At 35.8% G+C, this 26,203-nt stretch overlaps 2 pseudogenes; one reads left to right on the forward strand and one right to left on the reverse strand.

Annotated features, from left to right (window-relative positions):
* Positions 1-24,993, reverse strand: part of LOC101717645 (N-terminal kinase-like protein pseudogene) — a 151,113-nt pseudogene extending 126,120 nt beyond the window's left edge.
* Positions 24,992-25,845, forward strand: LOC101717984 (cell cycle checkpoint protein RAD1 pseudogene; annotated as a pseudogene).
* Positions 25,846-26,203: the final 358 nt, after the last annotated feature.

The following is a 26,203-nucleotide window of genomic DNA, read 5'->3' on the forward strand; positions in this document are numbered from 1 at the left end:
AAGTTATCCCCTGTATATTATCAGACCATAGTGTGATGAAATTGGAGATCCATAACAAAAGAAACTGGAAAAATTTCATAAACACTTGGAAATTGAACAACAGACTTCTGAATAACCAATGGGTCACAGAGGAAATTAAAGAAGAAATCAGACAGTTCCTTCAATTATATAACAATGACAATACAGAATATCGGAATCTATGGGACACAATGAAAGCAGTCTTATGAGGGAAATTCACAGCAGTGAATCCGCATATTAGGAAAACAGAGCGACCCCATTTAAACAACCTGATGCTGAACCTCAAGCTTCTAGAAGAAGAAGAGCAGGACAACCCCAAAGCTCATACAAGGGAGGAAATTATTAAGATCAGAGGAGAAATCAATGCAATGGAGACTAAGAGAAGGATACAAAAAATCAATGAAGCCAAGAGATGGTTCTTTGAAAGAATCAACAAAGTTGACAAACCTTTAGCCAACCATATCAGAAAAAGGAAAGAAAAAGCCTAAATCCATGCAATTAGGAATGAAAAGGGTGAAATTACAACAGACACAGCAGAAATCCAGAGGATCATCAATACCTACTTCCAGAACCTATATGCCAATAAGATGGACAACACAGAAGAAATGGACAAATTCCTAGATATATATGAATTACCAAAGTTGAACAACGAAGACCTAAAAATTCTAAACAACCCAATATTAACCTATGAAATTGAATATGTAATTAAAAACTTATAAACTAAGAAAATCCCTGGCCCTGATGGCTTCTCTGCTGAATTCTAAGACATTTAGAGATGAACTACTCCCACTATGATTTAAACTCTTCAGTGAAATTGAAAGGGGAGCAATACTCCCAAATTCATTACTGAAGCAAGCATTACCTTGATCCTCAAAGCAGAGAAAGACCCAACCAAAAAGGAAAACTATAGTCCAATCTCACTAATGAACATAGATGCAAAAATCCTTAATAAGATACTGGCAAATAGAATACAGAAGATCATCAAGAAGATTATACATCCTGATCAAGTGGGATTCATCCCAGAGATGCAGGGATGGTTCAACATATGCAAATCAATCAATGTAATACACTATATCAATAGAGCCAAGGACAAAAACCATATGATTATCTCCATAGATGCAGAAAAAGCATTTGACAAAATCCAACATGCATTTGTGATAAAAACCCTACAAAAATTTGGAATATATGACCTCTACCTCAAACTGATAAAAGCCATCTATGAAAAAACAACAGCCAATATGATACTAAATGGTCAAAAAGTGAAATCCTTCACACTAAAATCAGGAACAAGACAAGGATGTTCACTATCACCACTCTTGTTCAATCTAGTTTTGGAAACATTAGCCATGGCAATTAGACAAGAGAAAGAAATAAAAGGAATAAAGATAGGAAATGAAGAAGTCAAATTGTCATTATTTGCAGATGACATGATAATGTATATAGAAGACCCCAAGAACTCCACCAAATGTCTTCTAGACTTAATAACCAAATTCAGTCAAGTAGCTGGTTATAAGGTCAACACACAAAAATCAATAGCTTTCCTCTACACCAATGACAGACTCCCTGAGAGAGAAATAGGACAAATAATTCCTTTTACAATAGCAACCCCAAAACTGAAATACCTAGGAATCAACCTACTGAAAGAAATCAGGCCGTAGCAATGTCGCGAGTCATGCAGAATGTGCTGAATCAGCCCACTGCAGACAGGCAGGACTGGGGACGCCATAGCAATGTCAGGAGTCACATGGACTGTGCTGAAACAGCCCACTGCACACAGGCAGGTCTGCAGATGCCATAGCAATGTTGCGAGTCAAGCAGAATGTGCCGAATCAGCCCATGCACCAGCAGCAATCCACTGTACACCCCCCATTTGCTCCTCTGTACAGCCACCTGGTTCCCCACTACAAAGACGCAGAGGATGCCAGACCACCAGACCACTGTACTGGGTAAGTTGGAGTCACCTTCATCTCCCATCAGGACCAGGACTATCTTCAGGGGAAGGGCAGCTGGAACCTGAAATACCCCTCTGCAGAGTTCAACCCCATGGGAGGACAGGGAGCTCAACTTGGGACTGGCAGCCAGAAATCTGCCTGAAACTCATGGGTCTGTGACTATCTTGCTGAGACTCATTGACTTATAACTGCACACTGTAACCCACGTTGTCTATTGTGACAGCAGAGACAGACCCTGAAAGAGGCCCTTCATCTTCATCATTATTTTTTATTCCCAAAATTAGTTTTATTCTTTTGTTCATTTTCTCTTTTCTTTTCTCCTCTTATCTTTAATTTTTTCCCTACTCTTTGCAAATATTTGATTTTCTCTCCTTTCTTACTTTTCTTTTCTTCTTTCTTTTCTCTTTCCTTTCTCTCTCTTACATTCACTCTCTTGCTCTCCCACATTGTTCATCTTCCCTCTTTGTCCCTGTTTTGGTCCTTAGTCAGAGTTCTTTATTTTCCTATTATTCTCTTTTTCCTTCTCACCTGTGTCCTCTGGCCACAGTGCTAACCTTCCCCTATCTTTTTTTCCCATCTGTCCCTCACTCCCTAACCCCTTCTAACTCCACATCTCAAAGGGTAAAGTTGTTATATTGAAGAGTTTATTCACTATATGTTGGGTTGGTCCTCAATCTTGATTTAATTCACACAGCTAAAGGTGATAGATTAATAGCTACCACAAAATGTCATTTTCAAACATGTACTTGATGCAGTGGTGTTGCTAACTGTATCACTTGGGCTAAGGTGTGGGTATTGATCTAGTCAATGAACCTTCCTAGTATAAGGAAAATGAGGTAGCCTTAGAGTCATTAGAGACTCAAAACTTAAAGACCAGCTATATCTGGAAGACACCTCTGAGAAGCCATCATTCCATAAGGGTTCTAATTACAAGCAACAAAGATACCTACAATAAGCAATTTCAAACTATCAACCCAGGAGTTAAACCAAGGAGAGTACCAAAACCAAAACTGAGAAGACATTTAAGCAAGGCACAAACTCAGACTTCCATCCCAGCAAGGGTAAATCCTGGGAGAAATGAGATGGAAAAGTCCCATAACAAACCACCTGGATACCCTGAACTGATAGCACAGGAAGTAACAAAACAGATGAATGAGGCTCTAGAAAAATTCAAAGAAGAAATAATCTCCCAGATATCAACAGAGATGGTGAGCAGAGTGAAAGACATGATTAGAGGATCTAGAACAGAAACAGATAAAAAAATAGATGAGCTCAGAAACAGGCTGGAAGACATGAATGCCCATCATAAGAAAGAAATGGAAACCATGATCACACAACATAAGAAAAAAATGGAATCCATGAAACAGACTCAAACAGATATTCAGGAGATCAAAAACTCCTTTGAAAGTATCCACAGCAGATTAAGGGAATCTGAAGATAGAATATCAGATATAGAAGACAGGATCGTGGTTAGAGACCATGAAAATAGAGATTTCTTAAAACTAGTAAGGGACCATGAGAAATCAATCCAACAACTGCTAGATGATGCAAAGAAGAATAACATAAGACTGATAGGAGTCCATGAAAAAACAGGAGAAAGTACAATTGACATAAAAAAAACTGTTCACAGAAGTAACAGTGGAAAACTTCCCAGACAGAGGTAGAGAATTGGACATACAGATAAGTGAGGCATATAGAACTCCAACTAGCCATGATCAAAAAAAATCTACATCTAGACATATAGTAGTCAAGATCCCAGAAACCCAATGGAAAAACAAAATCCTACAAGCAGTTAGAGAAAAGAAACAAATCACTTACAAAGGAAAGCCCATCAGAATCACGGCAGACTTCTCAACACAAACCCTCAAATCAAGGACAGCCTGGAGTGAAGTATTTAAAGCCCTAAAAGAAAATAACTTCCAACCTAGACTGCTGTATCCTGCAAAATTATCTTTCAAAATTGATGGGGAAATTAGATACTTCCACAGCAAACAACACCTGAGAAATTTCATGAACACCAAATCAGCACTACAAGCAATTCTAAACAATATCCTAGAAAAGATTAATGAAGGTCCATGAGGCCCAACAGAGGGAAGCCACTAGGCAAGGTAAGACACTAAAAGGAAAGGGGGAAAAATAAGAAATAAAAGAGCCAACAAAAGTAAAACATCATGACAAGGATAAATCAATATGTATCAATTATAACCATCAATGTTAATGGCCTCAATTCACCAACCAAAAGAAATAGACTGGCAGAATGGATTAAAAAGGAAAATGAAACAATATGCTGTATACAAGAAACACATCTAACTCAAAAAGAAACTCATAGACTGAAAGTAAAAGAATGGATAAAAGTGCTCCACAACACAGGAACCCAGAAGATAGCAGGGGTAGCAATCTTATTTGCAGACAAAGTAGATTTCAAACCAAAACTAATTCAGAGAGACAAACATGGTCACTACATGCTTGTGAATGGAACAATCCAGGAGGAAGAGATGGCAACCCTAAATATATATGCACCAAATACAAATGCCCCCAACTATACAAACCAAATACTAATAGACATGAAAAATGAAATAAACACTAACACAATTGTAGTGGGGGACCTCAGTACCCCACTATCTCAAATAGACAGAGCATCTAGACAAAAAGTTAACAAGGAAATTCTAGAACTGAACCAAGCTATTGAACAAATGGACTTAATAGAAGTTTACAGAGTGTTCCACCCCACAAAATCAGAATACACATTATTTTCAGCTGCACACAGATCATTCTCGAGAATATACCACATGGTAGCTCATAGGACATATCTAAGTAAATGTAAAAAATTGAAGTTACCCCCTGTATATTATCAGATCATAGTGCAATACAATTGGAGGTCAAAAACATAAGAAACTGCAAAACTCCCACAAATACATGGAAATTGAACAACACCCTCCTGAAAAACCAATGGGCCACAGAGGAAATCAAAAAAGAAATTAGACAATTTCTACAAGTAAATGATAATGCCAGTACAACATACAGGAATCTGTGGGACACAATGAAAGCAGTTTTATGTGAGAAATTCATAGCAGTGAATGCCCATATTAGGAAAACAAAGAGAACTCAGATAAATAACCTATTTCAGAACATCAAGCTCCTAGAAAAAGAAGAACATAATGAATCCAAAGCTCGTACAAGAGAGGAAATTATAAAGATTAGGGCAGAAATCAATGCAATGGAGACTAAGAGAACAATACAAAAAATCAATGAATCAAAGAGATGTTTTTTTGAAAGAATAAATAAAATCGAAAAACCTTTAGCCAACCTCATCCAAAAAAGGAAAGAAAAGACACAAATACATGCAATTAAGAATGAAAAAGGTGAAGTCACAACAGATCCAACAGAAATCCAGAGGATCATCTATACCTACTTTGAGAACATCTTCTCCAATGAAATGGAAAACACAGAAGAAATGGGCAGATTTCTAGATACATACGAATTGCTAAAGTTAAATGAAGAAGTTATAGAAATTCTAAACACCCCAATTAAAATGAGTGAAATTGAAAACGTAATAAAATATTTACCAACAAAAAAAGCCCAGGTCTGGAAGGCTTCACTGCTGAATTCAATAAGGCATTTCAAGAAGAACTAATGCCATTACTCTTTAAATAGATCAAGGAAATTGAAAGGGAAGCAATACTTCCAAATTCATACCTGGAAACATGTGTTACTTTGATTCCAAAACCAGGGAAAGATCCAACCCAAAAAGAGAACTACAGACCAATCTCCCTAATGAATATAGATGCAAAAATCCTCAACAGGATACTGGCAAACAAAACACAGAGGGTCATCAAGAAGATCATGCACCCTGACCAAGTTGGATTTATCCCAGGGATGCAAGGATGGTTCAACATTCATAAATCAATAATTGTAATGCACCATATTAACGGAGTCAAGGACAAGAACCATATGATCATCTCAATAGATGCAGAAAAAGCATTTGACAAAATCCAGCACCCATTCATGATAAAAATCCTACAGAAAATTGGAATAGAAGGTCTTTATCCCAACCTGATTAAGGCTATCTATGAAAAACCAACAATTAACATCATACTAAATGGTCAAACATTGAAAACTTTCATGCTAAAATCAGGAACAAGATAAGGGTGCCCACTATCACCACTCCTGTTCAATATTGTTCTGGAAACATTAGCCACAGCAATTAGAAAAGAGAAAGAAATAAAAGGAAAAAAGATAGGAAAATAAGAAGTTAAACTCTCATTATTTGCTGGCGATATGGTACTTTACATAGAAGACCCAAAAAACTTGGCCAAAAGATTTCTAGACTTAATTGACAGATTCATTAGAGTAGCTGGATACAAGGTCAACACTCAAAAAACAATAGCCTTCTTGTACACAATAACAGACTCACTGAGAGAGAAATTAGGGAAACAATTCCTTTTACAATATCATCCAAAATAATGAAGTATCTAGGAATCAATCTAACAAAGGACGCAAAAGACCTCTACAGTGAAAACTACACCACTCTGAAAAAAGAGATCGAAGAGGATACAAGAAAATGGAAAGACATCCCTTGCTCCTGGGTAGGTAGAACCAATATAGTGAAAATTTCCATACTTCCAAAACTACTATATAAATTCAATGCAATGCCAATTGAAATTCCAACCATATACTTCATGGAACTAGAGAAAACAATCCAAAAATCCATTTGGAACCAGAAGAGACCTAGAATAGCTAAAGCAATTCTAAGCAACAGAGACATGGCAGGGGATATCACAATCCCCAACCTGCAACTATACTACAAAGCTACTGTGATAAAATCAGTATGGTACTGGCAAAGGAACAGACCTGAGGATCATTGGGATAGATTAGAAGATGAAGAAACAACTCCAGACATGCTCAGCCACCTCATCTTTGACAAAGGAACCAACAACCATCATTGGAGGAGCTAGCCTATTTAATAAATGGTGTTGGAAAAACTGGATTTCAACCTGCCAAAGATTGAAACTATACCCATACCTATCATCATGCACTAAACTAAGATCGAAGTGGATTAAAGATATAAATATTAAGACAGAAACACTAAACTTGCTGGAAGATAAGATAGGTCGAACACTTGAAGACATTGGCACAAGAAAAGACTTCATGAACCAAACCTCAGCATCACGGGAACTAGAAGAAAGAATCAACAACTGGGATCTCATCTTATTACAAAGCTTCTGAACTGCAAAAGAAACCACCAACAGAGCTAATAGACAACCTACAATATGGGAAAAAATTTCAGCAGCAGTACCTCAGCAAAGGACTACTATCTAGAATATGTAAAGAATTGAAAAAAAATCAGACCCCCCCAAATTCAAGGACCCAATTCAAAAATGGGGATCTGAAATGAACAGACATTTCTCAGACAAGGAAGTAAAAGCAGCAAACAAATATACGAAAAAATGTTCAACATCACTCATCATTTGCGAAATGCAGATGAAAACAACCCTGAGATTCCACCTCACCCCAGAAAGAATGGCTGCTCTCAAAAAATCAACAAACAACAAATGCTGGAGGGGTTGTGGGGAGAAAGGAACCCTTCTCCATTGCTGGTGGGAGTGCAGACTGGTTCAACCACTGTGGAAGTCAGTATGGAGATCCTCAAGAACTAGGATTAGAGGTCCAATTTGACCTAGTTATTCCCCTGCTGGGTATCTTCCCAAAAGAATTAAAATAATCATACCACAGTGGTATATGTGCACTCATGTTCATAGAGGCACAGTTTGTAATAGCTAAAGTTTGGAAGCAGCTCAAGTCCCTCTCAACTGGAAAGTGGATAAAGAAAATGTGGTTTTTCGATAAAATGGAGTAGCACTCAGCCATAAAGAATGAAAAACGAGAGTCATTTATAGCTAAATGGATGCATATGGAGGACATACTCAAGTGAAATAAATAGGACACACGTGTAAATACCGAATAGTTTCACTATTGTGAGAAACTGATAGTGTAAACAAGGTTTTTAAATGATTAAAATGAATAATTGATAATTTGAAATAGGAAAAAAGGTCCAAAGATGAAGGAGCAAAGGGAGGGGAAGGGGAAAGGAAAAGAGGGAAAGGAAAAACTATGAGGAAAGAAAGAAAAAATGGAAATGAAATCTACGTAAATAGGGAAGGGGGAGGGGGTGAAGGGTGCACAGCTAATGGGGGAAAAAAAATAAGAACCAAGATATATCATGTACAGGTACAAACACCCAATGATAAATGTAAAGAAATTGTACACCTAAAATGTACCAACAAAAGAAGTAAAATTAAAAAAAAAAAAAGAAATCAAAGACCTCTTCTCTGAAAACTATAAAACTCTTAAAAGAAATATTCAAGATGATATCAGAAAGTGGACAGACATCCCCTGCTCCTGGGGAGGAAGGATTAATATAGTGAAAATGGCCATATTTCCAAAACTGCAATATAGATTCAATCCAATTCCAATTGAGATCCCAGCAGCATCCTTCATGGACCTTGAGAAAACAATCCAAAAATTCATTTGGAACAAGAAGAGACCCAAAATAGCAAAAACAATTCTAGGTAACAGAGACATGGCAGGGGGTATCACAATCCCCAACCTGCAACTATACTACAAAGCTACTGTGATAAAAACAGCATGGTACTGGCAAAGAAACAGACTTGAGGACCAGTGGAACAGATTAGAAAAGTTGAAACAATGCCAGACACACTCAGCCATCTCATCTTCAATAAAGGAGCCAAACACCCTCACTGGAGGAAAGATAGCCTCTTTAATAAATGGTGCTGGAAAAATTGGATTTCAACTTGCTGAAGCCTAAAATTAGACCCATATCTCTTGCCATGCACTAAACTAAAATTGAAATGGATTAAAGATCTAAATATTAAACTAGAAATGCTGAACCAGTTGGAACAGAGGTTAGGTAGAATTGAAGACATCAGTGTAGGAAAAGATTTTATGAACAAAACCTCAGTTGCCTGTGAACTAGCACAAACAATCAACAAGTGGGATCTCTTCTTATTAAAAAGCTTCTTCACAGCAAGAGAAACCAACAGCAGTGTGAAGAGACAACCCACAATGTGGGAAAAAAACTTCACCTGTTGTTCCTGAGACAAAAGCCTACTATCTCGAATCTATAAAGAACTTAAAAAGATCAGATTTCCCAAATTTAAAGATCCAATCTGAAAATGGGCATCTGAAAGGAACAGACATTTCTCAGACAAAGAAGTAGAAATAACAAATAAGTACATGACAAAATGTTCAACATCACTGGTCATTTGAGAGATGCAAATGAAAACAGTGCTGAGATTCCACCTCACTCCAGAAAAAATGGCTGCTATCATGAAATCAACCAATAACAAATGCTAGCAGGACTGTGGGGAAAGAGGAACCCTGCTTCCTTGCTGGTGGGAGTGTAGACTGGTGCAAGCACTGTGGAAATCAGTATGGAGATACCTCAAAGAACTAGGACTGGAAGTCCCATTTGACCCCACTATTCCACTGCTGGGGATCTTCTCCAAAGAATTAAAAGAACCATACCACAGTGATATATGTGCACCCATGTTCATAGCAGCACGGTTTGTGATAGCTAAAATTGGAAACAGCTCAAATGCCCATCAACTGGAGACTGGATAAAGAAAATGTGGTTTTTTATAAAATGGAGTACTACTCAGTCATAAAAAATGAGAAATTGGAGACATTTATAGCTAAATGGATGTACATTGAGGTGATACTCTTAAGTGAAATAAATAGGACACACAGGTATAAACACCAAACTCTTTCTCTGGTGTCAGAAACTGAAAGTGTAAATAAGGACTAAACTCTTTAATAGGTAATGTGAAATAGGAAGAAAAGGGGCAAAGAGGAAGCATTTGCGAGGGGTAGGGGAAAGGATAGAAGGGAATGGGATTAATATGAGAAAATGGAAAAATAGGAACAAAATCTTTGTAAATAGGGAGGAATAGAGGGGTGGAAGGGAGGGCTTGGCAAGGGTGAAAAATATGGACCAAGAGAGATTATGTAAAGATGCACATTTCCAATGATGAATGTCATTATATTGTATACCTAAAATGTACCAATGATTAGAATGAATAATCGATAATGCAAAGTAGGAAGAAAATGTCCAAAGGGGTAGGGGTAGTGGAAGGGGCAGGGGAAAGGAAAGCAGGGAAAGGAAAAATGATGAGAAATGGAAAAAATGGAAATAAAGTCTTTGTAACTAGGGAAGTTTGGAGGGGGTGAAGGCAGGGCTGGAATGGGGAAAAAATAAGAACCAAGACACATCATGTAGTAGTACAAGTTCCCAATGAGAAATGTAAATGTGTTGTATACCTAAAATGTACCAATAAAAGAATTTAAGAAAAAAAATTCCCAATTGCCTATCAACTGTAGCGTGGATAAAGAAAATATTTTTATATGAATTGAAGTACTGCTCAGCCACAAAGAGCGGTAAATTAGAGAGGTTTATGGCTAAATGGATGCAGATTGAGGCGATACTCAAGTGAAATAAATGGGACTCACATGTGTAAATACTGAATATTTTCTCTAGTGTGAGAAAGTGGAAGTGCAAATAAGGGTTAAAAGGTATAATAGATAATGTGAAATATGAAGAAAATGTGCACAGGTGAAGGGGAATTGGGAGAGTTAGGGGAAAAGAAAGAAGGAACTGGAGTTAATATGCAAAAAATAAAAAATGGAAACAAAGTGTTTGTAGATAGGGAGTGGTAGAGGGTTTGAAGGGAGGGCAGGAGAATGGGAAAAAATAACGACCAATATATATTTTTAAAGGTACAAATTTCCACTGATGAATGTCCTTATATTGTATACCTAAAATATTCCAATAAAATTAATAAAAAAGTGAAAAACACCAGTTCTAAAATCTTAGAAATATCCAAGATATTCCAAATAGCCAAAACTTCTTTGAGAAATAAAAATAAAGTTGGGGGATGCATTTCTTCTTTTCAAACCTTATTCTAAATCTATATAATTTTAGATGTATAGTATTGACATAAGGATAGAAATATTATTGATGGAATAGTATTGAAAGTCCTCAAATGAATGCATTTATGTATGGTCCAATTGTTTTTCACAAGGGCATCAAGACATTAATGAAGAAAGAATCATCTTTGATGTATGATACTGGGACATCTAGACAGCCACATGCAAAATATAAAGTGAAATACATTCCTCTCATCATATAATAGGAAAAAACAACTATAGAAGTGAGAGTAGTAAAATGTCTGTATACTGAAAACTATACATTAGTGAAGAAATTCTAAAGACAAATAAATTGAGAGATGTTTATTTTCATGAGTTAAAATAAATAGAATTACTCAAATATCCATACTACCCAAAAGCAACGTACCAATTACGTGCAGATCCTAACATAATCTTAATGATATTTTTCATAGAAATAAAAAATACTAAAATTCAGATGAAACTAGAAAAAACTGAAATATTCAAAATAGTCTTGTGAAGAAAAAAAGCAATGATGATTGGTCAAAAGTAAATTGTATAATAGTCACATGTTATAGTTTTCAAAGTTGTTCTCATTAATTTCTAGCTTATACACATTGTGTTTGGCAAAGATATTTGATATGATTTCATGTTTTTCAAATTTGTTGAGACTTATCTTGTGTTTTCTGTGTTACAACATGTTCTCTCTTGGAGAATATTCCATGTGATGATAAAAAAAATATGTTTCTGGCAACTGTTGAATTGACTGTGTAAATGTATTTTGGCCCACTTGGCCTTGGTTATGAATTAACTCTTCAGCTTCCATTTTGATTTTCTGTCCAGATAATTTGTCAATTTGCTGAAAGTGGTACCTTTAAGTACTCAACTATTATATCTCTGGAAACTATCTCTCCCATCAGGTCTGTTAGTATTTCCCAAGCATATTTGAGTGCTGCTTATTGGGAACATACATATTTAAATTTATTTTCCCTTGCTAATTTGACACATTAATCATTATATAATGACCTTCCTTATAGCTTTCTATTGCTTTTGTTTTAAAGTCTATATTATCTGATAATAATATGGCTATACTTCATTTCTTTTCATCTTCAGCATGTAGAAAGGCAGATTTGCAGCACGATTTACTAAAGAGGCTGTTTTTCTTCTGATGATCATATTTGACCCCTTTGTCAAACATAAGGTGGCTGAGTGTATTTGGGGATGTTTCTGCAATTTTTAAACTATTCCACTGATCTTCCGGTCTGTTTTTTTTTTGGAGGGGGTTGTTTTGTTTTTTTGCAAGTACCATGCTGTTTTTTTTCACTGTATTTCTGTATTATAATTTCAAGTCATGGATTGTGATGGTCCTTGTCTTATGTTCATTGCCCAGAATTGTTTTTATTATTCTAGGTCTCTTCTGATTACAAATGAATTTAAGGAATTATTTCTCTAGTACTATGAGGTATGCTAATGCTATACTGATTGGGACTGCATTAAGTCTGTATAACAATTTTGAGAATATGGCCATTTTCAGTATGTTGGTTCTTCCTACTTACAAGTGAGGGGTATCTTTCCATTTTCTTATATCCACTTTGATTTCATTCTTCAAAGCCCTGTAATTTTCATTGTAAAGATCTCTTACTTCCTTTGTGAGATTAATACCTAAGTATTTCATTTTTGATGATATTGTGAAAGGTATTATTTCCTTAATTTCTCTCAGTGAGTTGTTATTTGTGTACAGGAATGCTCTTTATTTTTGAATGTACACTTTGTATCCAGCTATGCTACTGAATTTGGTTATCAAATCTAGAAGTGCTTTGGTAGAATTTTGGGGGTCTTCTATATAGAGTATCCTGTCATCCACAAATAATGATAATTTAACTTCTTCCTTTTCTATTTTTCATCATTTTATTTCTCTTTTCTTTTTTTTACATTTTTATTTATTTTATTTATTTATTTTTTGTTAAATTCTTTTACTGGTACATTTTAGGTATACAACACAATTACATTTCTCATTGGGAATTGTACCTTTATATAATGCATCTTGGTTCTTATTTTTCCCCATTCCTAGCCCTCCCTTCACCCCCTCCACCCTTCCCTATTTACAAAGACTTTATTTCCATTTTTTCCATTTCTCATCATTTTTCCTTTCCCTTCTTTCCTTTCCCCTGCCCTTCCCACTACCCCTGCCCCTTTTGACCTTTTCTTCCTATTTTACATTTTTGATTATTCATTCTAATCATTGGTACATTTTAGGTATACAATATAATGACATTCATCATTGAAAATTTGCATCTTTATATAATCTCTCTTGGTCCTTATTTTTCACCCTTGCCAAGCCCTCCCTTCCACCCCTCCATTCCTCCCTATTTACAAAGATTTTGTTCCTATTTTTCCATTTTCTCATATTAATCCCATTCCCTTCTATCCTTTCCCCTAGCCCTCCCACTTCCTTCCCCTTTGCTCCTTTTCTTCGTATTTCACATTACCTATTATACATTTTAGGGATCTCTTCTTATTAAAGAGCTTCTGCACAGCAAGAGAAACCACCAGCAGTCTGAAGAGACAACCCACAATGTGGGAAAAAATCTTCACCTGCTCTTCTTCAGACAAAGGTCTACTATCTCGAATCTATAAAGAACTTAAAAAGATCAGACCTCTTTCTCTTTTCTAATTGCTCTGGTTAATGTTTCCAGAACTGCATTCAATAGCAGTGATGATAGTGGATATTTTTGTCTTCTTCCTGATTTTAGAGTGAAAGTTTTCAGTTTTTACCATTTTGTATGATGTTGTCTGTTATTTTACCATAGATGGCTTTTATCAGATTCAGGTAAAGTTCATCTATTCATATTTTCTGTAGAATTTTGTCACTAATGAGTGTTGGACTTTCTCAAATGCTTTTTCTGCATCTATTGAGATGCTCGTGGTTTTTTGTCTTTGGCTCTGATGATATAATGTATTACATTTATTGATTGGCATATGTTGAAATATCACTGTATCCTTGGGATGACTCCTATTTGGTCATTATGTATAATCTTCTTGATAATTTGCTGTATTCTGTGTGCCAGTATCTTATTGAGGATTATTGCATCTATGTTCAATACAGTGATTGGCCTGTAGTTCTCTTTTTGGTTGGGTCTTTCTCTGGTATTGGTATTAGTATAACATTTGCTTCCAGGAATAATTTGGAGAGTATTGCTTTCTGTTCAATTCTATGAAAGAGTTTGAAGAGTTGTTGTATATATCTTCTCTAAATTTCTTGTAGAACTCAGCAGTAAAACCATCAGAACCTGGGCTTTTCTTTGTTGGTAAGTTTTTAATAACACTTTCAATTTCATTGGTTGATATTGAGTTTTTAAAGAAATTTTATATCTTCTTCATTCAGCTTCATTCATATGTTTCTAGGAATCTGTCCTTTTCTTCTGTATTTTCTCTCTTTCTTTTTAGAGTACAAGTTCTTGAAGTTTGTATTGATGATCTTCTGAATTTCTACAAGAGCCATTCTGATTCTCTCTTTTCATTCCTAATTGCATGAATTTATGTCTTTTATTTCCTTTTTTGATAAGGTTGGTTAAGGGTATGTTTATTTTATTTAATCTTTCAAAGAATGAATTCTTCAATTGATTGATTCTTTGTAATGTTTTCTTAGTCTCAATTGCATTAATTTCTGCTCCAATCTGTATAATTTCCTCCCTTGTATGGGCTTTGGGCTTGTTTGTTCTTTTTCTAAAAGTTTGAAGTTTAACACTAGGTTATTTATTTGAGCTTGTTCTATTTTCCTGATATGCAAATTTACCACTATAGGTTTCCCTCTTAGGATTGCTTTGTGTCCCATATGTTCCAGTATGTTGTATCAGCATTATCATTTAATTGCAGAAACTATCTAATTTCTTCTTTAATTTCATCTATGACCCATTGGTTGTTCAGGAGGGTATTATTCAATTTCTATTTGTTTATGAAATTTTTGTGGTTTCCTTTGCTGTTGATTTCCAGTTTCATTGCACTATGGTCACATAATATGCATGTTCTATGGACTAATATGTGTTCTATTTTGTAGAATGCCCCATGTGCTGCTAAGAAGAATGTTTATTCAGATGTGGAGTGAAACATTTGTACACATTCACTAAGTCAATTTATTCACAGATTTGGTTCAGTTCTGATATTTCTTTATTGATTTTTTTGGTCTAGTTGATCTATTTGTGACAATGGGGTATTGAGTTCTCTCATTAAAATTGTATTGATGCATATTTGATTTTTTCATGTCCATTTCATAGAGTTGGGTTTGCTGGTATTTGGTAGAGATGTATTTATGATTGATATTACTTCCTCTTGGATTATTCCCTTTACAAGGATGTAGTGACCTTTGTCTTTCTTTATCAGTCTTCATTTAAAATCCACTTTGGCTCAAATTAGAATAGCTACCCCTGCTTTTGTCTGGGTTCCTGTCACATGGAGTATTATTTTCCAGCCTTTGACATTCAGGCTATGACTTATTTATTGAGTTAAATGTGTTTCTTGTATGAAGCATATTGTTAGATCTTGTTTCTTGATCCATTCTGTCAGTCTATTTCTTTTGATTGCTGAGTTGAGGTCATTTACATTGGTGGTTATAATTGAAATATATTGGCTTATCCTTGTCATATTATGTTTCTGTTGTTGGATTTGGTTGCCCTGCCTAGTGGACTCTTTCTATTGATGTTCTTGTAATTGTGGTCTCTGTTATCTCATTATAAAATATCTTTCAGGGTATTTTGTAAAGCTGGTTTAGTGGTCATGAATTTCTTCCATTTTTCTTTGTCATGGAAGTATCTTATTTCTCCATTGAGTTTGCAAGATTGCTTTTCAGGGTAAATCAATCTGGGTTGGAGGCTCTTTTCTTTTAGAACCTGAAATACTTTAGTGCAAGCTCTCCTTGACTTAAAGGTTTGTATTGAGAAGTCTACTGTGATTCTGATGTGCTTTCTTTTATGGTTGATTTGTTTCTTTTCTCTAGCTGCTTTTAACATTCTGTTCTTGTGCAGAATTTCTGGGATCTTGATAATTATATACCTTGTTGTAGATTTACTTTTGTCAATGGCTAATTGGAGTTCTATATGTCTTACTTATTTTGTGTCAAATTATTTTTCCATGTTTGGGATGTCTTCTGCCATTACTTCTTTGAACAGGTTTTTTATGGTACTTGAACTATCTCTAGCTTTCTCATTGACTGTAATCAATCTTTTGTTATTTTTCTTTGTATATCATCTTGCAGCTGTTGTATTAATTTTTCATCATTCATTGCCATTTTTAAGATAGCTTTCTTTTCATGGCCATTAACTTAAATCTTGTCTTATAGAGCAGAAATTTTGTCCTCACTTTTGTTCAGTCTATTGGGTAAAGTTTTAATGGAATTTTTAATCTCCTGAATGTCTATTTGAATCTGTTTCATGGATTCCACTTCTATCTTATGTTGAGTATTCATGGTTTCCATAATTTTCCTAAGCTCATCTATTTTTTGTGTGTGTCTACTCTAGATTCATTGAACATGTCCTTCATTTTGATCATCATTTATTTTTTTACCCAAGAAATTATTTTCTCTGTTACCTTATCCAACTTTTTTTTAACCCCTGATATTATTATTTCCTAAATTTCAGGTGGGTGACTTCTGATTTTCTCTATCTCATCCTCTTCACTTGTCCTAGGTGGGGTGGAGGTGTGGTATTGCATTTTGATTCTTTGTCTTGTCATTTTCTATTTTGTTTTTTGTTTTGTTTTGTTTTCTGTGTTGATGCATGCAAATTTCTTATGGCAGATAGATTTATCACTAGTATTGAGGCTTCCCAAGGAAATATCTGTTCCTAAGAGATGTCTCTTGGGCATATGTGGTTCTTGGTCTCTGTGTCTGTCCCAAGGTCCTACCTTCAGATTCATAAAGATTGAAAATTGGTATATATTTCCCTTACCACCCCGTCCTTTTGAACTAGACTACAGTGATGGTTATGGCCCCAGACAGTCACCATTTTATCATACAATGGAGAACAAATGATTACAACAGGTATGACATCCTAAAGCAGTACAATCAGAAATTTCAATAGCATCAAGAACAGTCTAGAAACTGAAAAATTGTGGAAACTATTAATTTGGTACTGTGAGACCAAAAGTGATTCCATTTTGCTAATGTGAGACCAGAATGACTCCATTTTGTCCAAAATGGAGCAGTCTCCTTTGTTCTTTCAAATTAATGATTAAATGTGCTGAATCTGGGACAAAAGACATGATCTGTAACTCAAGATTCCTAAGCTCATTACTCAGCCATCTGTTTGCCCTAGAAACAAGTGTCCCGGGCCTACTATCTATAGGACAATCTGTTAACGTGCTGACTAGCCACACAAGGTGGTCATGACCATTAGTCAAGATGTCTGCTGACCATCAGTACGTAGACCACTAATCTTTGTCCCCATTTTTCTTGTAAAAACCTATACGTAATCCCCTTCAACCTCCAATGAGCCTAGCCAATCAAAATTCTACACTTCATACTTGCTAAATGTTAACCAATCATATGGCTGCTAATGACCAAAGCTTGCTGTAACCTCTATAAAAACCCTGCTAATTTGGAACTCGGGGCTCCCAATCTCAATCCACTGTGTCGGTGACAATTGAGAGTCCCTGCTTAAGCTTGAATAAATGACCCTAGTATGCTTACATCGGAAACGGCCTCCTGGTGGTCTTTGGGACTTCATAAACTGGGCACAACAGTACCTTTAACCATAGGAACAAGATCCATGGTTATATAACATAATCCAACATACATCAGGAATGTTATCCAATGATTATACCCTTAATGGAGTGATTTTACCCTTTGAGGGGGATTTAAGAGGGACAGGGGGTGAAACAGAGAGGTAAATGAAGTGATATGTAGTTGGGGCAAGACTGGAGGCAACAAATGATCACTCAAGCTTTGGGAAACTGGAGAAGAGGGCAAGAGAGAAAGAATGAAGGGTAAAGCAAAACATTATTGAACTGAATCAGAAAGACAAGAGATCATTTTCACTTACATGAAAATATCATAAACACAAGAGTGATAGTTGAGTAAAGAAAGAAGATGACTAGAACAAGTTAAAAGTAAAGGTAAAAATCTAAACAATGAAGAAAATTCCAGACAGAGGAGACAAAACCAACAAAGAAAAAAATAAAATTCCTCTGGAGTCCATAGTTCTGTGGTAGTGTCCAAGGCGGGTAATGTCCCAAAAGTGTGCTGTGTACCACCACCAAGTCTGCAGTAAAATTAGTGCTAGGTATGGGAGCTGGTACCAGTCTGCTATCAGCAGCTTTTTGGATGTCTCTCTCCACCCCCACCACACCTCCTTATCTTGGGTTTCTGTGGTGCCCTCAGGCAGGGACAGCCCAGGACTGCTCTCAGTCCCATGTACAGTTGGCTCCTCTTGGTCTTTGCACAGCCTCTTCTGTTTCATCTTCACTGGCATTTCTCTATACTGTCCCACTGCTTGTTGTAAGGTAGATGGTCGAGATTGGGGTGTTCTCACCACTGAATACAGCCCAAGGCTGCTAGGTTCTGCTTCAGTCTCCTCTCCAGTGGGTTGTGTGTTGATCCAGTTCTGTTTAAATCCCAAGTATATGTGTCTTTCTCTCAAGCCACTGGGCACCACTCCTTTCTCCACCTCCACTGCACTGCAGTCTTTAGCTATGCTGTTGCTAGACAGAGGAAAAATATGAAAAAAAATAAAAAGAAAAGGGGTTGATGGTCCATCCCTCAGGGAAGGAGCAGATTATTTATGGTCACTTGACTCTGTTTGCCAGATATTTGATGTCTTTTGTTTGGAGAAAGGCAAAAGATGCCAGAGGCCTTTTTTCAAAATCTATCCTCTGGGGGTTGAATTAGCTGCACTTTTCAATCCATCAGTTTCTTGGGGACTTCCCAGTATGGCGATTCTTGCTTGATGCTACCCAAACCACTGGTCATGCTGTGGGCTGATGTGCTGTTTTATGATGTCCTGTGCCTATGTTTTATTTGATCTATTAGTGTCTTATTTTAGATTGATTTTGGCATCAGGATGTATGTTCCTCCCTTTCTTCCAGTTACTGGTATTTTTAGTTGATTTCTCTCTGAGTAGGTCCAACATGACTCCTCCTCCATTCACCCATGTTAAATCCCTCTGGCTTTGTTTATGGTTGTCTTTAAAAAACTATTTCAGGCAGATCTTGGGTTGGAAGCCATTAAGATTTCCCTAGTTTTAGGTTTTGTCAGGCTGGCACTAATTTTCAGGTCAAAGTTTGGAGAATATTGGCTAGTCTTACCTCCAAGAAATAGAATCTTGCTCCACACTCTGCAACACAAGTCTGCCTTAGTGTTGGTGAAAGCAGTCCTTTGGCCACCTAAGCTAATACTAAGTAGAGTCAAAACTGAATCTCACAGGAGTAAGGACTTTTAAAATCTCAAGGGCACACTAACACTACACAAATGGTGACAGTGCTGTAAGCTGAAACATGAGTGCCTCTAACTGGGATATATGTCTCTGTTGCTGCTGGAAAGTTCTATCTGTGAGTACTGGCCTGACAATAGCTCTCTTTCTTGAGGTTGAGTTACAGATGGTAGAAACAGACCATTAGACACCAGTGATGGTGCTACCCTGAGGTTCACATCACAGCCACAGAGATCTGATTAATCTCAGAGATGGGTTATGTTTGTTCCTGGCCCACTTCAAGACAGAAAATAATGCAGTCTGAAACTTGAGTCGCTCTTATCAGTATGCAAGTCACTGCCTAGTTCTAGAGGCTTCATTTGTGAGTCCTGGCTTGTATACAGGGCCTTTGGTTTCTCCCTGGTGATGGATCTCAGTATGGTGTGTCTAGCACTGAGCTCCAAGACAAAAACTTATCTTTTCCTTTCCTGCTACTCAACAGGAAAAATCTTGCTTTCTACTTTAACACTTAAGGTTGAGAGAGGGGTGGTAGAGGCTATTTCTTTGCCATCTGGCTAATACAATCTTAGTAACTTTGTCCATAGGTATTGGCCTGTTTGTAGGGGTTAAATATTTCTACAAGGTGCTAGAGTTCACCATAGTGGATCTGATAGCTTGATATTAGATTTGAAGCCTGAGGCCTGCATTTTATTCTTTCTCCCTCTCTCAAGCCAGAGCCTCTGTCTATGCTATGCTGCTTGAAGTTGAAGGAGTGGTGATGTGGGAAACTCTTTCTTGTCTGCCTTTTTTAATGCATTTATTCTTTTACCATATTGAAAGCAGGCACTTTGGTATCTCATCTGGTTTCCTTAGCTTTTGTGAATGAACTTTCTAGTATATGTAGCCATTTAATTTGTGTCTATTCAGAGATTATCACTGGAGAACACTTCTTGCCATCTGGATCTACCTTCAAAATGACTGTTCCCCTATAAGGGATCAACAACAGACTTCTCATAGTAACAGTGGAACTTAAAATGCACTTGGATGATATTTTAAGTACAAGAGAAAAAAGATGTCATCCAAGATGCTTTATCCAAAACACTACCTTTATAAAATGAAAAGCAATATAAAGATATTGCAAGTTTTTTTAAAAAAGAAACTGAATAAATTTGTTGCTAGAAGTTCCACTTAAAAATAAATAATTTTTTCCTACTAAAAATAAGTGACATCAAAGAACTATCAATTACTCATGAATAAACAGATATCATTGGAAAAATTAATAATGAAATTATACCACACAATATAAAAATGTTTATTCCCTGTTCTTTTAATTGATTTTAAAATCATGGTTTTATAATGGAATGCTATTCAGTAATATAAAATAAAATGTGAGTCATTTGTAAGAAAAAGGATCCACCTTGGGACCATAATGCTAAATGACAAGAAAATATAATATTTAAATCAAACTATAAACTAAATGAATCAGATATCTATAAAATTTTCATCCAGTAGCTCTTGGAAACAGACCATATTACAGGCCATTAAAAAAGGTTATATATATATATATATATATATATATATATATATATATATAAACATTGAAATCTTATAAAGTCAATTCTGTAATAACATGAAGTAAAATGATAATTCAATAGCAAAGAGAAAATTTTAAGATTCATAGTTATGAGAAAATTAACTCACTCTTAATGAGTTCAACAAAAAACAGAATAGAAATTATAAAGTGCTTGGATAGGAACAAAAAAGAAGTGATAATATATCAAAATATATGGGAAATAACTAAAGTAGTTAAAAGATGTTAATTAACATCTGTAAATACATTAAAAGGGAAACAAAATATCAACCTAATCTAATTGTATAAAGCAGTTTAATGAAAAGAAAACTAAATATAAAGAAATTATAGGAAGAAACTGAAGTTTAAAACAGAAATTAATGAAAGAGAATATAGAAAAAATGGAAAAATTTTAACACAAGTTTGTTATTTGAAAATAACAAAATATAAAAATATTATCAAGATTGACCTAGGAATAAAAGAAGACTCAAATTACTGGAATCAGAAATTATAAATAAACTTTGCTATTGACATTATAGACATAAAAGTGATTATAATGAAATAGCAAGAACTATATGCTTGAAAATTAGGTAACCTAAATAAAATGAAAACACATGTATAAAGACATAAACTACTGATAGTGACTCCAGATAAAATAAAATCTCAAATGCCTATATCAAGTAAACAGATTGAATTTATCATTAGAATAGGCTCAATTCCAGATGGTTTTTTAGGATAAAGTATTCTCACAGTTTTAAAACGTTGAATATTAATCTTTCAGAAATTTTTCAAAAACATAGAAATTGAGGCAACATTTGCCACTTCCCAAATTATATTATGAGTCAATTTACCTCTTATATCAGAATGAAAACTGCATTTCAGTATCTCAAAGAGATAGATCAAAAATCCACAGCAAAATACTATTAAATTGTATCCAATTGTACATTGAATTAATTCTACAAAATAATAATGTAGGATTTATCACAAGTATACAAGTTTGTTTTAAAATATGCTAATCTATAAATGTAATATACCACAAGAACAGAATAAAGGTCAGTAGCCATGCCATCATTTAAGTGGACAAACACACACACACACACACACACACACACACACGAAAAAGCAAACTGATGAAATACTACATAAAGGGCATCTATAAAACAGTCATGGGTAGCATCATTTTTGGACTTTGAGATCTGGAAAAAAGACACTTTATAAGGAAGTTATATTAAACAAAATTAGGCAAAGAAGAAAGGTAAAATGGTTTCCAAATTAGAAAGAAAAAAGAAAAACTAGTTCCATTTATGGAAAAGGTATTTTTGTATATAGAAAATCCCAAGGCATCTACTAAATATATTAGAGCTATAAATTAGTCTCACAAAGTTTCAGGATAAAAGAAAAACAAAAAAAATCAATTATTTATATATGCTAAAAATTAATAATCCAAAAATGAAATTATGAAAACAATTTTATTACAAATATAATTTAAACAAATGAAGAAAATGCTTATATATACATGCTTTTGAACAACAGTGCAATCCAACATGACTGAATAGAGGAGGAATCACATTGGAGTCTTTACAGAAAAATCAACTAAAAACACAGGTAACTGGAAGAAAGGGAGGGACATACATCTTAATGCCAAAATCAATCTGAAATAAGAGACTTGTAGATTAAACAAAACATAGGCATAGGAATTTATAAAAAGGTGAACCAATACACAGGGCTGCCTGTGGGACTTCTGCCTGTGTGCAGAGCAGGAACTGCCATTCCAGGAAATTCCCCCAAATCAGATGGAGCCCCAATAGCATAGCAGAATCAAGCCACACAGGATAGACTTGGGGTATATGGCTTCTTGCCTCTTTTTCCTTTCTCCAAACACAGAATATTGCACCCTGGCAACCTTTCGCTGGCACACACAAGGTAAGTGACCAGGAAGCTGCTCTCTCCATGACTGTCTGCCCATTTGCTCTCAGACTTTGAGAGGATAAAAAGAAACCACTGAATGAGTTGGGAACCATCAATATTGAACCCACACACCCAGCTCATATGTAAGAAGACCATATTGAGAATTTGAGAGCTAGAGCCCTGCAGTGAGAAATACACCAGTAGCACAGAGCAGCAAATGCCACATGCAATAGAGGCTAATTAGAACTGGCGGCAGTGAAGGTAGTGAATCTGGCTGCAGTACTCCCCCCGACCCCTGCTCTCAATGGCATGAGAGAAGATTTCCCAGTGGAGCAGAACACAGGAGGCTCTGCAAGGGCCAGGAGAGGCCAAATGAATGTGTGACTTGGAGCAACCTTGGGCTGCCTTTGCCTAGGGGCTCCTAATTTCAAAGCCCACAGCAACTGGGTAAATGATGGTCTTGGAGACATACAGTATAAAGACACTCAGACAGGCCTCTGAGGGACATCCAGAGAGTTGCTTGCTAAAAAAAAACGGAGGCTCAGATCAGCCTGTAAGTCTTGTGGAGTTGAAAGACCAGCACAGATCTGGGCTCCGAGTTAGGCACTACCACAGAACTGTGGACATCAGAGGATATTTGTAGGATTGTGGTCAAAGAAATTTCATCTTTTTGTTGTTGTTGTTGTTTGGGTTTTAATTTTTGTTTGTTTTGTATTGTTTTCTTTTTCATATTTTCTATTTTCTTGAATGTCTTTATTTTTTCATCCGAGTGAACATTTTCTCATTTTTTTGGTTTGTTTTGATCTTCTTTTAGATTCTTCATCTTTTTTTCCTTCTTTTTTTTTCTCCAGTTTCTCAAAGCTTGGGTGATATTTCTTTGTCCTTCAGCCTTGCTTCTAATATCTTTCTCTTCATTTATTTCTCTATTTTCCCCTTAACTCTCTTAAATCTCCACCCCAGGTTAAAATCTCTCTACTAAGGGGAAATTCACTACAGACAAGTTCATGGTTTGACTTGTATTTTGATATATAACTATAGATTTTCTTCCTATGATTAATGGCACCAAATTAATAATTAACAGTTTGTCAGTTTCTAGGCAGTGCTTGATGCAACTGTTATTACTAATTGTATGACTTTATCCAGGATGTCATACCTGTTTTGATCAATAGTTCTTCCTTGTTTGACAACATTGTGATTATCTGGAGTCATAATCATTACCATTTTCCAGTACCAAAGGACTAGGTGCTGGACCAAATAGACAGCAACTTTTCATCCCTAGTAAGTTGGGAAAGTAGAATTTTGGAACAGACTAAAAGGCAAAGAGATAGCTACACCTAGAAGATATCTCTGAATTATAGTCATTTCCTAGAGCGGTCTCTGTACTGGTGATAAAGCCAACTACCAAAAGCAATTTATAAGCATCAACACAGGAAACAAATCTTAAAAAGAGCAGAAAATGACATGACACAGAAGCAAGGCAAATCCCCAGAACTCCAGCCCATAGATGGAAAATTCAGGAGACAACATAGTGAAAGAAATCAGAAGCTACCCACCTGAATTTTCAGAAATGGTAATGTTGGAGAAATAAAAACAGATAGAAGAGACTAAAAAAATAAGATAAGAAATAATTTCTCAGGTAAAAAAAAAAGAGATGATGATGATCATAAAGAAAGACTTGGCTAGTGAATCTAGAGTAGACCCAGAAAAAAATAGGGAAGCTTGGAAAAATGATGGAAACCATGACTGCTCAACATAGGAAAGAAATGGAATCCATGAAACAGATTCAAATAGATATCCAGGAGATTAAAAATTCTATTGAAAGTATATGCAGCAGAAAGAACCAATGTGAGGATAGGATATTAGAACTAGAAGACCAGATTGCAGCTAGCTATCATGAAAAGGAAGATTTCTTAAAAATAGCAAGGGACTATGAAAAATCATTCCAAAAGCTGCAAGATGATGGAAAAAAGAACAATGTAAGTTTTATCACAGTCAATGAAAGAGCAAGAGAAAGCTCAAATGACATAAGAAACCTGTTCACGGTGTGATTGCTGGTGGCCGAGGCGTTGGGTGGATCAGAAAAGAGTGACAGGATCTGCTCCACTTTCTCTGTGGTTTCCTGGGAGATGCAGGTGTTTCCTGATATGCAAGAGCAGCCCTTGGGAATGAAAGCACAGTACACCATGCCCCTCTTGACCCAGTACATCCAAGATGAGAATGATCAGTACCGCTTAGTGGCCAGCCTTGACAATGTTAGGAATCTCTCAACTATTTTGAAAGCTATTCTTTCCAAGAACATCTCATGTAATTCCCTACTAAAGATGGAATCAAGGTTATTGTGGAAAATGCAAAGTGTGTGCAAGCCAATGCTTTTATTCAGGCTGAAGTATTTCAAGAGTTTCTGGTTCAGGAAGAGCCTGTTACATTTTGAAATAATTTAACTGTCCTTTTAGACTGTTTATCTATTTTTGGATCAAACCCCATGCCAGGGACTTTAATTGCACTTTGGATGTGTTACCAAGGATATGGTGACCCTTTGATTATATTTCTGGAAGAAGGAGAAGTGGTGATGATCTGCAAAATCAATACTCAGGAGCCTCAGGAAACTTTGGATTTTGATTTCTGTACCACTAATCTTATCAATAAAATTATTCTGCAGTCAGAGGAGCTCCATGAAGCTTTTTCTGAATTGGATATGACAAATGAGGTCATATCGATCACCATATCTCCTGACAAGCCATATCTCAGGTTATCTACTTTTGGAAATGCAGGAAGCTCCAACCTTGACTATCACAAAGATTGTAATTTGATGGAAGCATTTCATGATTATCAGACCCAGGTCAACAAGTACAAGATTTCCTTACTGAAACCACCTACAGAGGCAGTAGTTTTATCATGTAAGGTATCTATCAGGACAGATAACTGAGGATTCCTCTCATTACAGTATATGATTAGAAATGAAGATGGGCAAGTATGTTTTGTGGACTATTACTGTTCCCCAGATGAAGACATTCCTGAACCTGAGTCCTCAGTATGAGAACTCACTGTAATATTTATGTACATTGATAATAGGCTGTATTCGCATTTTGAAAACAATACCCTCCAGGATTTCCTGTTGTATTTTCTATAGAGAAGGGGAATAGAGAAGATAAGAGCAAGGTCTCCATAGGCTAACAATTGCTATGTATTTTATAAATAAATGTTTCCTTGTAGTCATAGATTATCCAGTTTAATAGACTATCCTGTGGTTCTGTCTTTTCTATTCATGACAATCATTGTGAGTTAAGGTAGATAAATTATGTGTTCTATTTAAGTAGAACATTTTAAGAATCTAAAGGTTTCATGTTTGATGAAGTCATATCTGAAATGATCTTTTATTTATTTACTGTCAGAAA

Source organism: Heterocephalus glaber, unplaced genomic scaffold (assembly GCF_053883595.1).
Source record: "Heterocephalus glaber isolate CG9 unplaced genomic scaffold, H.glaber_assembly_v1.0 deba00001613, whole genome shotgun sequence".
NCBI classification, from domain to species: domain Eukaryota; kingdom Metazoa; phylum Chordata; class Mammalia; order Rodentia; family Bathyergidae; genus Heterocephalus; species Heterocephalus glaber.